Genomic DNA, 17,298 nt, shown 5'->3' with positions numbered 1-17,298 from the left:
ACACCAAGGGGTGCCAATTAATGAACAATAATTGTACCCCACAATCCAGTTTAGGTGTTACCCAAAGATATTGATGTGCTCCCATTTGCTTATAACGAACTTTACAGAAATTACTGTTGAAGTGCGTCAGCAGAAGAGAACTGGAGCTTGTACTAAGGACCATACTGATTTAGTCTAGAGCTGGGTTTGGGCCAACATATAGCAAATCAGAAATGTGAAAGGTGGAAAATGAATTTTAAATATATGCAGAAAAAAGTGCTGATAATTGCATCATTAGGATGGAAGAAGGGGTGTCAGGAAGTATTCAACAAATACATAAAAAAACAATTTTGCCTAAACACCAAAGAAAATAACTTGCTGGCAAAACACTAAGGAACCAGTTGACATTTCTTTGCAATAAGACAGTGCTTACTCAGTCTCAGCACTGGATTTATAGACAGGCAGCACAAGTCAAATAAAATTGTTTTTAGTGTCATGACATCAAGCTTGACTGCACCAAGGTACAACAACAGCTCTGACAGAAGGGGGATGGATGATAAAAAAAACCTGTGCTGGGAAAACTAATACTACAGGTTTCACTGAAGTGGCACAAAAGCTTGGGAGTAAAAGAAGCAGTCTGATCCAAGACTGGTGACAAAGGAATAATGTAGACTGTCAAGTTGTCTGATTAAGAGTGCTGGTCAGCCTTTTGGATGAGATATTATCCTGAGGCACCATCTGCACTCTCAAGGGGACATAAAAGATCGCATGGCACAATTTGGAGAAGAGTTGTCTCGGTTGTCTAGGTCAATATTTCTCTCTCAATCAACAACACTAAAGCAAAATTTGTCATTATCACATGGCTACTTATGGGAACTTGTGTATAATCTGACTGGCAACAATTGATAGAATTCATTTGACTTCCGATCTGACAATGCCTCAATTTTAAAATCCCCACCATTACTTTCGAACACCACAACAGTCTCACCCTACCTTCTCTCTGTAATCCCCTTGGTCTTTTAACCCTCAGGTCTATACACTCCTCCAATCTTGGCATGGTGAACATCCTTAAATATAGTCGATCGTGCCTTCAGCTACCAAGGCTCTCGGTTCTGGAACTCCCCGAATATCTGACTCCCTACTTCTCTTTCCTCCTATAGCTCTCTATTTAAAATCTATCTCTTTAGCCAAAAGTTTGTTCATCTGTCCTAATTTTTTTTAATCAAACTCACTCTTTTCAAGTACGTTGTGGCATTTTTATATATTAAATGTGTTGTCTAAATGGACATATTCATTGTCAGCTGTCAAACACTTCAGCATGTCCTGTGGTTATGAAAGATGCTATATATATGCAAGTCTTTATGTATTCTTAAGTGTTAAAATACTTAAGTTAACATATTAGATGTTCTGAAAAGTTTTAATAGGTGACCATCCTTCTCTGAAAATGAGAATAAAAATGTTCCAGCCTATGGCCACAAAAGACCATTTTCATGGGATTTTCAGACAAACCTGCAACCGGGTGGCCAACAGTTCCATTGAAAATTGGTCATATCCAACATGGTAGAAGAAGGACTTATATTTCTATAGCACTGTCTCTCTTAGAATGTCCCAGAGAACTTTATAGCCAAATAAGTGTTAAGGGTTCTCCTCAGTGTTCAGCAGAACTTGAACCTACAACCTTTTGTTTCAGAAGCACACCAACAAAGCCACAAATGAAACTCAATTATGCAATGTGATATCCTTTATGCTCAGTGTGACCATGTTTGTAATTTTCAATGCCATTGATCAACTTATAAAGCACCCACTGGTAGCATACCCGCAGAGGTCCACCCAGCTGTTCTTAGGCACCAACAGGTGCAGCTCACTAGTGAGACAGACCAAGAAAAATTCTCCCTGTGTGACACGTTGGAAGTTGGAGTAGATCAAGGAAATACACTGTGGTTGCTTATATTATATGCCGCACTTCCCCCACACCCCTCCCCAAACCTCCACACCCCGATTTCCTCTTTTATATTTTCCGCCTTTCTCGGCTTTGTTGGGCAATTATTGGATTTCATGTCCTCGTCTCTGCACCATCCACCTTACATCCCCAGACTGCCAACTCAATGGACTCCCATCAACTTGGCAACCTTATGCAGGCTTGATGAGGCCTCACTTTCTGGCATCACACGGATGATGGACGACTGCCCTCTCTTGCTCACCAACCTCACTAATCCATCAGCATCAACAGGACATGTCAGCCAAGTTGTCAATTTGCATTGTGCTTCTCGCTAAATGCGCAACTCTTTTTTAGCAGAATTAAGTCATTAATATTCTGGAGATGGCCTTATGTCAACACACAAGCAGTTTCTATTAGCTAGCAAATTATCTCTTTGAAGAGACAATACCAGGGGACATGTTATTTACATTTTTACGCTAAAACATCAGCCATCTCACAACTTTCATTGTCAGCAGAGAAATGCAGTCATTACTCATGCACAGTTAAACAGTTGACACAATGTTCAGCTGAATTTCTAAGTGGTAATACCTTAAAAAGATTAAACCTGGCTGTTTCGAATAAAAGTGATGTTATTCAGTTAAGCCTGCACTTATAAATGTGTACTGTTAAATTGTCAGTTCTAGTTAGAAGTAAATGAATTACTTCCAATAATTTCAAGAACATAATAAATGGGAGTCTGAGTCGGACATTCAGTCCCGCAAACCTGTTCTAGCATTCAACAAGATCATGGCTGATCTTCTCCCTTAACATTTTCCTGCCCCATCCCCAGATCCCTCCATTCCCTTAAATTCCAAAGATCTATTGACCTGAGTTCCTCCAGCATCATTGTGTTTTTCATCTAGATTCCAGCATCTGCAGTCCTTTGGTTTGTATTCTAAACCAAGATTAATAGATAAGAGAAACAATGTCATCACAACTCCCTGCAGCACAGAATTCCAAAGATCCGCCAGCTTCTTCATGAAGAAATTTCTCATTACAGTCCTAAATAGCCTACCCTTTACTTTGAGACTGCGACCCCAAGTGCTGGACTGCTCAGCCACAGGAAACATCCTCTCTGCATTTACTCTTTGGAGCCTTCCAAAAATGTTGTATGTTTCAATGAGATCACCCCTCATTCTTCTAAACTCCGGCTGTCACATGAATAAGTCCATTTTCAGTACAGTTCCTCTATAGTAAGTATATTGTTTTTTCAGGTAAGGAGACCAAAATTGGGAGACCAAAATAAGGGAGACCAACCCTTTTGTCCATCTACACTAATCGCATTTACCCATATTAGGTCTGTATCCTTCTATGCCTTGCTTGTTCATGCATGTCTAAATGTATCTTAGATGCAGTGTTTATTTGATTCCACCACCTCCTCTGGCAGCATGTTCCAGATATCAATCACCCTCTATGTAAAAAAAAATTACTCCTCAGATCCCCTTTAAAATTCCTTCTTCTTACCTTAAATCTGTGTCCTCTGGTTTTTGATAGACTTTCAATGGGAAAAAAGATTCTTAGTACCTACCCCTGTCTATGCCTTTTATAATTTTGTATACCTCCATCAGGTCACCCCTTAACTTCCTTCGCTCCAGGGGAAAAAAAACTTTGCCTATCAAATCTCTTCCAAAATTAAAGTCCTCCAATCCAGGCAACATCCTGGTGAATCTCCTTTGCACTCTCTCCCGTGCAACCACATCTTTCCTATAGTTTGGCGACCAGAACGGCACATAATACTCCAAGTGGTGTCTAATCAGTGTTTTGTAAAGTTGCAGCATAACATCCCAACTTTTATATTCCATGCTCTAACCCATAAAGGCAGGCATGCCATATGCCTTCTTCAGCACCCCATACATCTGTGTTGCTACTTTTAGAAAACTACGAACTTGAATCCAAGGTCCCTTTGCTCATCAACATTCCTTAGTGCCCTACCATTTACTGGATATGTCCAACACCTATTTGACTTCCCAAAATGCATCCGCTCATACTGGTCAGAATTAAATTCAAGGCTCCATCCAACTTTCCGACTGATCTATATCCTGTTGTACTCTTAGATGACCTTCTTCACTATCTACAATACCTCCAATTCTCATGTCATCCACAAACCTATTAATCATTCACCCTACATACATATCCAAGTCATTAACATCTATAACAAACAAGGGTCCCAGCACCAATCCCTGCGGTACACCACTGGTCACTGACTTCCGAGCAGAAAAGCAACCTTCCATCACCACCCTCTGCCTCCTATCAGCGCGCAAATTTTGGATCCAATTAGCCAGCTCACCTTGGATCTCGTGTATGTAACCTTCTAGACCACCCTATCATGCAGGATCATCTTGTTAAATGCCTTACTGAAGTCTAGCTAGCATCTACTGGCCTGCCTTCATCAATCATCCTTTACCTCCTCAAAAAACTCAATCAAATTAGTGAGACAGGATTTCCCTTGAACAAAGCCATGCTGACTCTCCCTGATCAGCCCCCATCTTTCCAAATGCATATAAAACCTATCCCTTAGAATTTTCTCCAATAATTTCCCTACCACTGACATAAGGTTCGCCAGCCTTTAGTTACCTGTCTTGTTCCTGCTGCCCTTCTTAAATAAAGGAGACCATTATCTATCCTCCACTTAATTAACTTGTCAATATCATCTTGAAACACCATTGTATCCTCATCACCATTAACGTTCCCTCTTAATTTTGTGTTATTAGCAAACTTCAAAGTGTTACATTTGGTCCCCTCAGCCAAATCATTGATGTGGATTGCTAATAGTTGGGACCCGAGCACTGATCCCTGTGGTGCCCTTCCAGAAGCTCAAATGAAATACTCAAAATGAAAAACTTTGCTATGGAATCAATTTCCTTCCTCATTGGTTTACTTGCTTGGTTGGATATGGCAATACGTTCGATCACATTAGATTATAACGTCCAGGTTCTGAAGTCAGGTTATAGCTTTGGGTATTATCTGGTGGATGTTTAGTAAGCAGCCAACAAACTTTCATCCTGGGCACTGGTTTTCAATGTGAGCCAATTTCCAGCTTTCACGAATGAAGTTGCATGTAGGGTTGGACTCGATTCTCCAGCAATGGAGCAAGTGGCCATTTTACCAGGTTTAGCGTCAGTTGATGGGTTCCCATACTAACTGTGGCAGGTCAGAGTTTAGTGTGATTTTCACAGGACAATTAATCAGTTGGTTCATCTGGGATATTGTTCTTGTCCAGGACACCTTTCCCTATGCCTCACTTTTGAATACTGTTGAGCTGGTAGCTTTGAGCCAACCCTGAAAGACTTTCCTCATTTAGGTTTAGGTTTTGGTGGGTTGTTGAGTATTTTGTGGATTTAGAGATCCTAGGCTGATACAAATGTGTTCCAGCATTTGGACTGTTTACAGGACTGGTATTGGTATTGGTTTATTATTGTCACATGTACTGAGGTACAGTGAAAAACTTGTCTTGCATACTCATCGTACAGATCAATTCATTACACAGTACAGATACATTGAGTTACTATAGAGTACATTGAGGTAGTACAAGTAAAAACAATAACAGAGTACAGAGTAAAGTGTCACAGCTACAGGAAAGTGCATTGCAGGCAGACAATAAGGTGCAAGGTCACAACAATTAGATTGTGAGGTCAGAGTACATCTCATCATATAAGGGAACCATTCAATAGCCTTATCACAATGGGATAGAAGCTGTCCTTGAGTCTGGTGGTATGTGCCCTCAGGCTCCTATATCTTCTGCCTGATGGGAGAGGAGACAAGAGAGAATGATCCAGGTGGGTGTGGTCTTTGATTATGCTGGCTGCTTCATCAAGGCAGCGAGAGGTATAGACAGAGTCCATGGAGGGGAGGCTGGTTTCCATGACGTGCTGGGCTGTGTCCACAACTCTCTGCAGTTTGTTGCAGTCCTGGGCAGAGCAGTTGCCATACCAAGCCGTGATGCATCCAGAAAGGATGCTTTCTGTGGTGCATCAATAAAAGTTGGTGAGTGTCAAAGGGGACATGCCAAATTTCTTTAGCCTCCTGAGGAAGTAGAGGTGCTGGTGAGCTTTCTTGGCCATGGTGTCTACGTGGTTGGGCCAGGACAGGCTATTGGTGATGTTCACTCCCAGGAACTTGAAGCTCTCAACCCTCTTGACCCCAGCACCATTGGTGTAGACAGGTGCATGTACACTGCCCCCTTTCCTGAAGTCAATGACCAGCTCTTTTGTTTTGTTGACATTGAAGGAAAGGTTGTTGTCATGACACCATTCCACTAAGCTCTCTATCTCCTTCCCGTACTCCAACTCATTGTTACTTGAGATACAGCCTACTACGGTGGTATCATCTGCAAACTTGTAGATGGAGTTAGAGCAGACTCTGGCCACACAGTCATGAGTATATAGGGAGTAGAGTAGAGGGCTGAGGACGCAGCCTTGTGGGGCACTAGTGTTGGGAATAATCATGCTGGAGGTATTGCTGCCTATCCTCACTGATTGCGGTCTGTTGGTCAGAAAGTCAAGGATCCAGTTACAGAGGGAGGTGTTGAGTCCCAGGTCTCCGAGTTTGGTGACGAGTTTGCTTGGAATTATAGTATTGAAGGTGGAGCTGTAGTCAGTAAACAATAGTCTAGCGTAGGTGTCTTTACTGTGTGGCTCTGAGGTGATACATTGGCACTCAGTGTGAGTAGACTTGGTCAGAATTGATTTCAACATTCCTGCAGCAGTTCCATTGCAGTGTTAAGATGGGGCTGACCATCTTCAGGTGTGGCATCCCAACCATACAAGTGACTTGATTAAGGTCAGATACTAGAATGGGTAGCCAGCTCTTTAGGAAGTCTCTTTCAATGTTGTCTCTCTTTCCTCTCTCCAGGGAGTAGACAATCCATTTTATATAATTAATACTGCCTCTTAATGAAAACCCATTGCATAGTAGATATCTGGGGAAAATATTTTACTGCTGTGGAGTAAAACCTTTATTTTCTTTAGGCCATGTATTGCGCTAGATAGATACACGTCCTCATTTTTTTCTTGTATGTGAGGGAGGAATTTGGGATGGACGAGGGGTGAAGGTTGGGGTGTGACACTTTGCAGAATTCAGATATTCACCAAAACATCGCTGTTTAAGGTATTTCAGAAACGACTCATTACAGTGCTAATGGCCTTGTTTCGAGGTTTGCAAGGGTTACCAACATAGTTGGAATACCAATATGGTGGAAAGTGCAGACAAAGCTACAGTAATTTAGGAAGATGAATGGTCAGTTGGCAGATGTGGTTTAGTATGGATTAATGTAAGATCAAATACTTGGAGATAAAGAACAAGAAGAAGGATAACAAGATTAATGGAAAAATATTGACCAGTATAGAGCTGGATATCACAGAAACAGATCATTCAAGGTATCAAGCCAATGTCTGATTAAAACATATATTGCTTGAAAAGAGAACATATAAATGGGAAATATTTTAAAAATATATTCATTTTCAGAATCCAGGCATCATTAGCAAGGCCAACACTTATAGTTCATCCCCAATTATCCTTGAGATGATGGTGCTAAGTTGCCATTCTGAACTGCTGCAATGCTTCTGTGAAGGTACTCCCACAATGCTGTTGGGCAGTAAAACTTAGACTTAACTCCATCTATCTGCCTCAGCTCTATATCCTATTATGTCCTAAAATGACTTTTGGCAAGCTAAAACCCATCAAACTTGGTTTGAGGTGAGTAACCGAGCCAGCATTCCAAGCCAAGAAATTGGAATACACCATCTTTAAGTGTACGAAACTTTCCATGTGTATGGCATAATGTTCATCCTGATCTCCCAGAATTCAGAGACTTGGGCAAAAGTACATTAAAAGCAGCTCTATGCCACTTAGCACAGATTTACACAGAGTGCGTGCTGACCACTGTCAAACATGTTAGAGCTATTTAAACTGATCCTTTGCCAACACAGAACAATGGCAGAAATGGAGGTGAAAGAAAACACAGGTGAACAGGACACACGTTCTCCTGAGGGTTTGGAAACCTCCACATGATGAACCATATGATCTACTCCTTTGCCATAAATGATCCCAAGCTACTGTAAGCTGCAGGCTGATCAAGGGGCAGTGAAGCTAACAACTATTTCGTCTTAAAAAAGCTGTCATTACTGAAGAGATTCCAGTGAATTATTAAACATAATGCTTGCCACTGAAAATTGAGTCTGAGTAATGCTATGTATGAGATATCAGAATGATAGCTCACACCATTTAATAGACATCTCATTCCTGAACTCTCAGCAATGTGTTCCCTATTTTTTTGTGAGATAACTACGAAGGTCATAAGTTTCTCAAAGGAGCTCCAATTTCAAACAACAATGGAGGAAAATGCACTGTGTGACTATAACATCATTAGTGCATGGACATATTTCTAGCCACATATCCTCCATCCTGAGACTCCCTCCTGAATTCCTTTCAAAGTCCAAAAAAATACATTACTCCTTAACAACAGAAAGATTATAGCTCATCCGGAAAACCAAAGAGAACTTACATAAATTTAAACATTTCTAAAGGGAAGGCAACTTTCTCCCTTGCTTAAAAAAATAACAAGCAACAATAGGTATGTTTATGGAGAATTAATGAAGTTTCTTTAATTGCTTGCTATTTATATACCAGTGAAAATTTTAGTCTATTACCCAAACTATGTCAATCAACCCACCCCATATGCCTTTGTAATTTCTTGCATTTATGTTCAAGACCATGAAACTCTATTGTGCAATGAAACACTTAGGGTACTACACAACAGAATTTTATTGAAAGATTTACAAAAGTGAATAAAATCATGAGGGGCAAAGATAAGGTGAATGATTTAGGAACATATTCTTCCCCTCTGCCATCAGATTTCTGAACGGCCCATGAACATTACTTCATTATTCCTTTTTTTGCACTACTTAATTATTTTGTAATTTACAGTAATTTTATGTCTTTGTACCGTACTGCTGCCACAGAACAACAGTTTCATGACATACAAGTCAGTAATAATAAACCTGATTCTGATTCTGAATGATCATAGTCTTTTTCCCAGGGTAGAGGAAACCAAAGGGCATAAATTTAAGAGGGGAAAGATTTTGAGAGGCAATTTCTTTCCACACAAAGGGATATGTGGAACGAGTTGCCAGCGGCAGTGGTGAAGGCAGGTACAATTACAATATTTAGAAAACATTTGGACTTGTACATGAACAGGAATGGTTTAGAGAGATATGGGCCAAATGAAGGCAAATGAGAGTAGCTGAGTGAGACAACTTGGTTAGCATGGGCAAGTTGGGCCAAAGGGCCTGTTTCTCTGCTGTATAAGATAAGGTCTTTATTAGTTACATGTACATCGAAACACACAGTGAAATGCTTCTTTGCGTAGAGTGTTCTGAGGGCAGCCCGCAAGTGTCGCCACGCTTCCGGCACCAACATAGCATGCCCACAACTTCCTACCTTGTACGTCTTTGGAATGTGGGAGGAAACCGGAGCACCCGGAGGAAACCCACGCAGACACAGGTAGAACTACAAACTCCTTACAGAGAGTGGCTGGAATTGAAACCGGGTCGCTGGCACTGTAATTGTGTTACGCTAAACGCTACACTACCGTGCCTGCCCAACTGTAACTGTATGACTCCATGACTGATCACACTTTACTTAATGCCTGTATTCCACAGTTTGTGACTTTGTTTCTGGGTCCTCCACATGAATGCAGGAGTGATCCAGACATGCAGATATGACAGGTCTCTGATGCTGAATCATCAACATCACCACTAACATTAACTTCAATAAAGCTTCAGTGAGGCCTGCCTTACGAAGTCCACCATGTGGACCCTGAAGCTGGAAACTGGCTGTACACAGACACCCTTACATTTTGCTGCAGCTCTTCCCCAGACATCCCACCCCACCCCACCTGATTGTAACCCCAGTACTGCCAATACCTCCTCACAAATTGATCATACCATGCCCAACCATGACCTTGACTCCTCCCTCCGATTGTGACCCCAGATGACAAGACCATAAGCAGAAGCAATATGAAATCCGCCAATGTGGCACTGTGATCACTACAGTCCTTTTAAATTGATCTACACCTTCATAACCACACGTGCTGTACTATCACCACAATGGTGGTTTGTGGCCTTGTGTGTTGTCTTTGCAGCATATCAGTAAACCACAAATCTGACATTAAGCGCAGCGAATCTAATGTGTGGGATTGCCAATGAGTATGGGAGTCGGGGGTGGGGAGTGCTTGACCTATCTGTAGTGCTATGATCTGTAAAATCTGTAATCTGCATTGAGACAAGGATCACAATTGGGATGCTTTCAGGACAAGAGTTGATGCAAAAGTAAAATGAGATGGTTAGTGTAAGTAAATCTAAAAAATCTAAAATCTAAAAGTGGAAATCTGAAACAAAAAATGCTGGAAATACTCAGCAGGTCAGGCCACAGCTGTGGGACGAGAAATAGAGAAATAGACATTTCAGGTCAGAGACTCATCAGATGGCCAGTGTGTTCTCTGGCCTTCCCAGTCACATTCAGGGGAAAATAAGAAGCACAGAGCAATCCATTTCCATGTTTTCACAAGAGGTGGCATGGAAGCATAAAGGCCATATAACATCTTCCTTCTTCCATGTAGTCTCACTCTAGTCCAGCTAGAGGCTTGAGGTCTGCACCAGGGAGCAGCTTGACATCCCGAGAGATGCCAGAGTGTTATTCCCAATGGGCATATGATGCAACTCACAGACATAGATACTGTACGTCAGCAGATTGCTCTCCTGCATGACCAGAAAAAATGGCATGCATGAGGAGACTGCCCTACCCTCAGGATCAGAGGAATACCACAAGTAAGCTCATCAGTCATCTGCAAGAACAAAGAATGCCCACCCCACCATGTAGTCACACACCTCTTCAATGTGAACAGAGTTCTGCACAGAGAACTGACTCCATAGAGAAGAAATGAAGACAGCAAAGGCCAGCCGCCTTTTTCTTTTAAGACACTGTTCAGTAAGGTTGGCTTCAGGACTGGAAGTTAAAATGTCAGTGGTGCAGTCTGGGTACCAGCAGATCCTTGCACCATTGTGTGCCCAGTCCCCTGAGGAGTTGCCTGGTGACCTTGTAAGAGTGGCCATCAATGTCATGAACCCCCTGAGGAGGTTCATGACATTGATGGCCACTCTTACAAGGTCACCAATTCACTTCTCACTTCAGTTATTCTAGTGGGATGCCCACCCATGTCTTACTGCTAGCTATTTCAGGTTCTCTCTCAGTTGACCCTGGGCAGCTACCGTACTAGTCTGCCAATGATTGCATATGACCTCCAAAATGAAATTGATGCTTATCTCAAGGCTCCCCAGCTTGGTCTGCTTTTACAATACATCATGGCAGTGTCTAAGGGAGTGGCTCCTATGAGAGGCCGAGGTTGCGCGGTGAAATGAAACATCTGCTCCATGTTGCACATCCCCCAGCAATAAGACTTTGTGCAGGGAAATGAAAGTGGCAGGAATAGGTGAGAAAGTATTCATCAAAAATGACTGCAAGAAAATGTGGCACAATCCACTGTAAAGTGATTACATCCACTTGGTGTTAGCAGGGTGAAATTTAGTGCTTCTACCACAATAGTTCATCAGTTCTGCCCCGTATTTATCTTGAAATGGTTGTTTGGGATACTGGCTTAAAATTAACCTTATTTGGAGAGACTTCTCATTTCTGAAGAAGTATGGGTTTCACTGGCTTGAAATGTTGGTTCCTCCAATCCATCTCTCTACTCACTACGTGCCAATCTGATCAATGTTTTTTTATGTACATTCAGCTGCATTGGCTACAATGCTGATTTGCTACCATCAATGTTAAACACCAGTCCAAAGGCTTCAAGATCTCCACCAACATTTAGACCTGCAGAGTTAAGGTGATCTAAGGAAAGTTATGTTGTGCAGTGATCATAGGTGGTTAAGCAAATAGTCACTCATCAGGAAATACAGGGGTTTCATAGAAAGCTACTGAATTAACTGGATCAGATATTCGTTCATCGATGTGTTAGATTGTAGGTTATCCTACATAGAAAGGAATATTGTGTGTTATTTGGGTCATCCTGGCCGATTATTGATATATCGTGTTGATGTTAAGAACTGGAGAGTGGAGGGGGTCACTTGGTTTTCATTATAGACTATAATTTAGCAGACTCACAATAAAAAGCATGTCTCTGTGGGGGAATCCCTTATAGTTAGCGTAGGCCATATTTCACTCTTCTTTCTGCAGGGAGATGAATCTGTTGATGCTTAGCTGGGACATCCACTGGTAGATTTCCTCATAATCAAGCTTTTTTTTAAACTTCTGTAGGTCTGTTTGTTCCTTTCCTCCGGTATCGGCTGCTGTCTGTGGCTAGCAAGGATGTACAGTATGCAGCACATCATGATGAAGCCTCTACATGCTATTGCCTACCAGGACTGATGAAAGCAATGTTGTCTCATGTTTGGGAGATCAATGGCTTTTTCCACCATGATTCTGATACTTTGTTGGGTCTTGTATCAGCACTCAGCTGCTGTAGTTAGACTCATAGGATTAGGAGCCATGGAAATATGGGGTCGCCCTTGTGCCCAGGATCCATCCTTCCTTACAGCTTTGGCTACTGAATAAGTTTGGCAGTGTGGACTCCCTCATTGGTGCTGCCAGAAAACATAGCAGTGAACACCAAGAAATTCTTCTGATGATCAGCAACCCGCTGGGTATTTAGGGAGTGGATAGCATTTCTGTTTGTGAAAAGATCCAGTTATTGATGGGATTGCCTAAGGGCACATGAATGCTGCCGATGGCTGCCGACATTTGTGGGAAGCCAAAAGCAATGCTAAAAAAAAAATCCCATTTCTCATCATGCTCACATTGCCCAATCAACTATGAAGGAATGATCAATGCAGGTACAGCAGTGGATGTTGCCTACATGGATTTTAGTAAGGCATTCAACAAAGTCCCTCATGGTAGGCTCATCCAGAAGATGGGGACTTGGTCATTTGGATTCAGAATTGGGTTGCCCATAGAAGAGAATAGTGGTTGATGGGTCTTATTCTGGTTGGAGGTCCATGACTAGTGGTTTTCCACAAGGATCCATACTGAGACCTCTGCTGTTTGTGATATATATATGACCTGGATGAAAATGTGGATGGGTGAGTTAGTAAGTTCACAGACAATACAAAGATTGGTGGTGTTGTGGATAGTGTAGAAGATTGCCAAAGATTATAGTGGTATATAGATCAGTTGCAGATATGGGCGGAGAAATGGCAGATGGAGTTCAATCCAGCCAAATGCGAGGTACTGTACTTTGGGAGATGTAATGTGAAAGGACAGTACGCTGTTAATGGCAAAACCCTTAACAGTGTTGATATACAAACAGATCTTGGGGTCCAAGTCCATAGCTCCCTGAAAGCGGTTGCACAGGTTGATAGGATGGTAAAGAAGGTGTATGGCATGTTTGCCTTTATTAATCGAGGCACTGAGTTCAAGAGTCAGGAAGTTATGTTGCAATTATAAAACTCTAGTTAGCCTGCATTTGGAGTATTGTATTCAAATCTGGTGACCCCTTAGAGGAAGGATGTGGAGACTTTGGAGAGGGTGCAGAAGAGGTTTACCAGGATGCTGCTGTAGTGCTATAATTAGTGCTATAAGGAGGGGTTGGACAAACTTGGGTTATTTTCTCTGGAGCGGTGGAGGCTGAAGGGAGATCTGATTGAGGTTTATAAGCTTATGAGAGGCATAGATAGAGTAGACAACAGTATCTTTCTCCCAGGGTCGGAATGGCTAATACTAGAGGGCATACGTTTAAAGTTGGGGGGGCAGGGGGTGGGGAGAATGTTCAAAGGAGGTGTGCAGGGCAGACAGAGAGTGGTGAGTGCCTGGAATGCACTGCCAATGGTGATGGTGGAGGCAGATACAATAAGAGACATTTAAGAGGCTCTAAGATAGGCACACGAAAATGCAGAGAATGAAGGGACATGAATCATGTGCAGGCCGGCAGGATGACTTTAATTAGATGAGCTTAATTAGTTCAGCAGAACATAATGGGCTGAAGGGCCTGTTGCTATGCTGTACTGTTCTATGTTCTATGAATCCCAATGAAATTAAAAATCAAATTGCTCAGGACATCTTAATTACAAGGTGACTGGACCAAGCATTTTACTCTAATTGTGCACATTTTGGAGAACTGCATTCATTAAAGTGCATCTAATATTGTTAAAAGCATGCTGCTCTCCTTATCATTAGACTGTGTCCTGATTAGTGCCCCATAAATAATCTTCCCATACATTAGCTAATTATTCGATATTAATAGCCAAGGCTTTCATGTGCTCTCTTATAAGGATACCTGTAAAAATCAAGCATGCATTGCATAGTAATCAAGGCTTTAAACAGAAATCTCAAGGTACTACAGAAACTGAAAGCTTAACAACAGCATGGGAATCAATTTTTACAAACCGTTATTATCATGCATATTAAATATCTAAGATGGGGCAGCAAAGTTCTTATTAACAAGGTGCCTTGAGGTTGTTCTCAGAAACCCTTGAAGGCAATATAACTAAATAACTTGCACAATACTTTGCAATCCCTTTGTGTGCTGCACAACTTCGGGATAGGTCTGCCAACCAAAATGTAGTTAATATTATTACAGAGTGCAGCATGTAAATTTCCTGCAATCTTTGAGGGATACATGATGTAAATTGATATTACTATTATTTCTGTTGGTTGTCTCTGTCACTAATCACACTAGATTCTCATAAAGGATGGCTGAATACTTCTAGCCTTCTCAAAAATCCAAATAATCAGCTGATTCTTAGAAATGAATTAGCATTAGTAAGCTTCTCTTTAATGATCTATAGTCTTTGCAATAGCAAGAGTCAGGATCCATATTAAAGAAAGACTGTCAAGTGTGAAGGTACGGAGCAAAGTTTATAACTGCTACAGCATTAAGATACTCAAAAATGTTGCAAGGTTCACCCATTCACATAACGTGAAGTAGTGTAATTTGTGCAAGGTCAAAATGTCCATTAAAAATATTGCATAATAGAACCCTCTGCAGAACTGTTACAATGTATGTCGCTAAACAGCATGAAGTTATTACTTTTGTATTATTTATACTGAGCTATCCTTGAAACATTCTTTTTAAATCATTTGGTGAAATGGTACGTTATTGCTCAAGGCATTCCAGCTCACTGAAATCGTTTAAAATACAAAATCACCAATCATTGGTAATGTTTTCTTCATTCTTTGAGAAACTGTTAAAATCTTGCATAAAATTAAGTGTATATCTTAAGAGTTCATGCATGTACAGATACCAAGTAAGTAGGCGAAAGATTTGCGAAGCCTGCTCAAAAGATATCTCACTTGGGGAGAAAATGGTGACTTCCAGAAATCCCTGGATATCTGATGCAGTGCCGTGTGTGGCAGTGTGGATCCTAAATTCACAGAAATAGGCAGAGGCTGATTCAGAAATTTTGTTGGGGACAGGGGTGCAGAGTTGATTATTGAATATTACAAGGGTAGCTGGGGAAGCTTGTAAAATTTGGGATGATGGAGAAGCGTCTTTTGTACTTAAAGGACAGAATGCAGCATTTGAGTCTTGAGGACTTGCAGGACTTGAAATTAGTTGTCCTCTGTAAAGCATCACCAAATACAGGAAAGGACTTCACTGGTCTCAGGTGCTATAATGAAGCACTGTAACGTTATATTATTTAAGCATTTCCAAAGAGAAAGTATCACAGAAGACAGAACAACAGCAAAATTAATGTTCAGATACTGGAACTTGCACTTCAAAAATGTCTGATCTTATAAAATAGTCCACAGTGCTCAAAGGAAAGGAAAATAGTCATCAACATAAGAAACAGAAGCAGGAGTTGGCTATTCAGTCAATCATACCTGGGCTGTCAGTCAATAAGATCACAGCTGATATTTTACTTCAGCAACACTTTTCTGCATTTTTCTGTGCTCCTTTAATATTTAAAATGTTTTGAAAATACTCAGTAACTAAGCTTCTACATTCCTGGATTGAGAATTCCAAAGATCAATTACATTTTATAAAAAGTTTTCTCCTCTCAGTTTTGAAAGGCTGATTCTTTAGATGAGACAGAGTCTCAGGTTTTCAAACGTAAACCAGGGGAAACATCATCCCTGCATTAATGCCGTCAAACCCCTGTAATAGTTTTTGTAGGTTTCTGTGAGCTCACCTCTCATTCTTCTAAACTGAAGAGATTATAGGCTCTTTCTGTTTAATCTCTCTTCATAGGATAAACCCCAGCATCCCAGGAATCAGCCTGGTGTACTTTCATTGCACTCATCTATCACATTGGTGCATCTTATCAGACCCTATATAATTGTAGCAAGATACCTTTACTCTGGGTCTTAAATCCCCTTTCCTAATTGTTTGCTGACTCTTTTTGTAGAAGAACAGTTAGATCTCTCTAAACATCAAAACCTTTCAACCTCCCACCATTTTAAAAACACTCCACTTTTCCACCAATATGGTTGACTTCACACATTTCCTACAAGGTGACTGACTTCAATTTTTTTAACATTATATTCTATCAGCCACGGCCGCTTAACATACCTGTTTGAAGCCTCTCCGAATCTCCCTCACAATTCACGCTGCCGACCAATTTTGCATCATCAGCGAACTTTGATATATTATATGTCGTTCCCTCATTCAAGTCACTGATTATACACTGTGAACAGCTGGGATCACAGTGCCAATCCCTGGGGCACTCTCTTAGTTATAACCCTCAACCCAAATAACAACCCATTTATTCCTTCTCTCCATTTTCTGTCCATTAAACAATTCTCAATCCTTGTCAGTATATTACTCCCAATCCCAAGTGCTCCAATTTTTCTTAATAATCTCTATAGCACCTTATCAAAGGTCTTCTGAAAGTCCAAACAAAGCACACCCAATTGCTTCGTCTTATCTATTTCATTTGTTACAATGTCAAGAAGTTCTACTAGATTTTCAAACATAATGGATGAGAATATAGGTGGCATGATTAGTAAGTTAGCAGATGACACCATAATTGTGGACAGTGAAGAAGGCTGTCTAAAGCTACAGTGGGATATTGATCAACTGGGAAAGTAGGTGAGGGAATAGCAGATGGAATTTAACTCAGATAAATGCTAGGTGATGCATTTTGGGAAGTTAAACCAGGGCAAGACATATACAAGTGAATGGCAGGGGCCTGTGAAGTGTTGTAGAACAGAGAGACTTAGAGGTACAAGTACATAGTTCCCTGAAAGTGACAACACAGGTAAACAGGGTGACAAAGAAGGCACATGGAACGCTCACCTTCATCATCTGTGGCATCGAGTACAAGATGTGGGTCGTCATGATACAA

At 41.1% G+C, this 17,298-nt stretch overlaps 1 long non-coding RNA gene across 2 annotated transcripts in view; it reads right to left on the bottom strand.

The window, feature by feature from the left end:
• LOC127570282 (uncharacterized) overlaps positions 1 to 17,298 on the bottom strand; it is a 50,835-nt gene that overhangs the window by 24,615 nt on the left and 8,922 nt on the right. The window lies entirely within an intron of this gene.

The sequence above is a fragment of the Pristis pectinata genome, chromosome 5 (assembly GCF_009764475.1).
Source record: "Pristis pectinata isolate sPriPec2 chromosome 5, sPriPec2.1.pri, whole genome shotgun sequence".
In the NCBI taxonomy this organism is placed as follows: Eukaryota; Metazoa; Chordata; class Chondrichthyes; order Rhinopristiformes; family Pristidae; genus Pristis; species Pristis pectinata.
The sequence above is the reverse complement of the archived record's forward strand: the minus strand, read 5'-3'. Positions and strand labels throughout refer to the sequence as shown.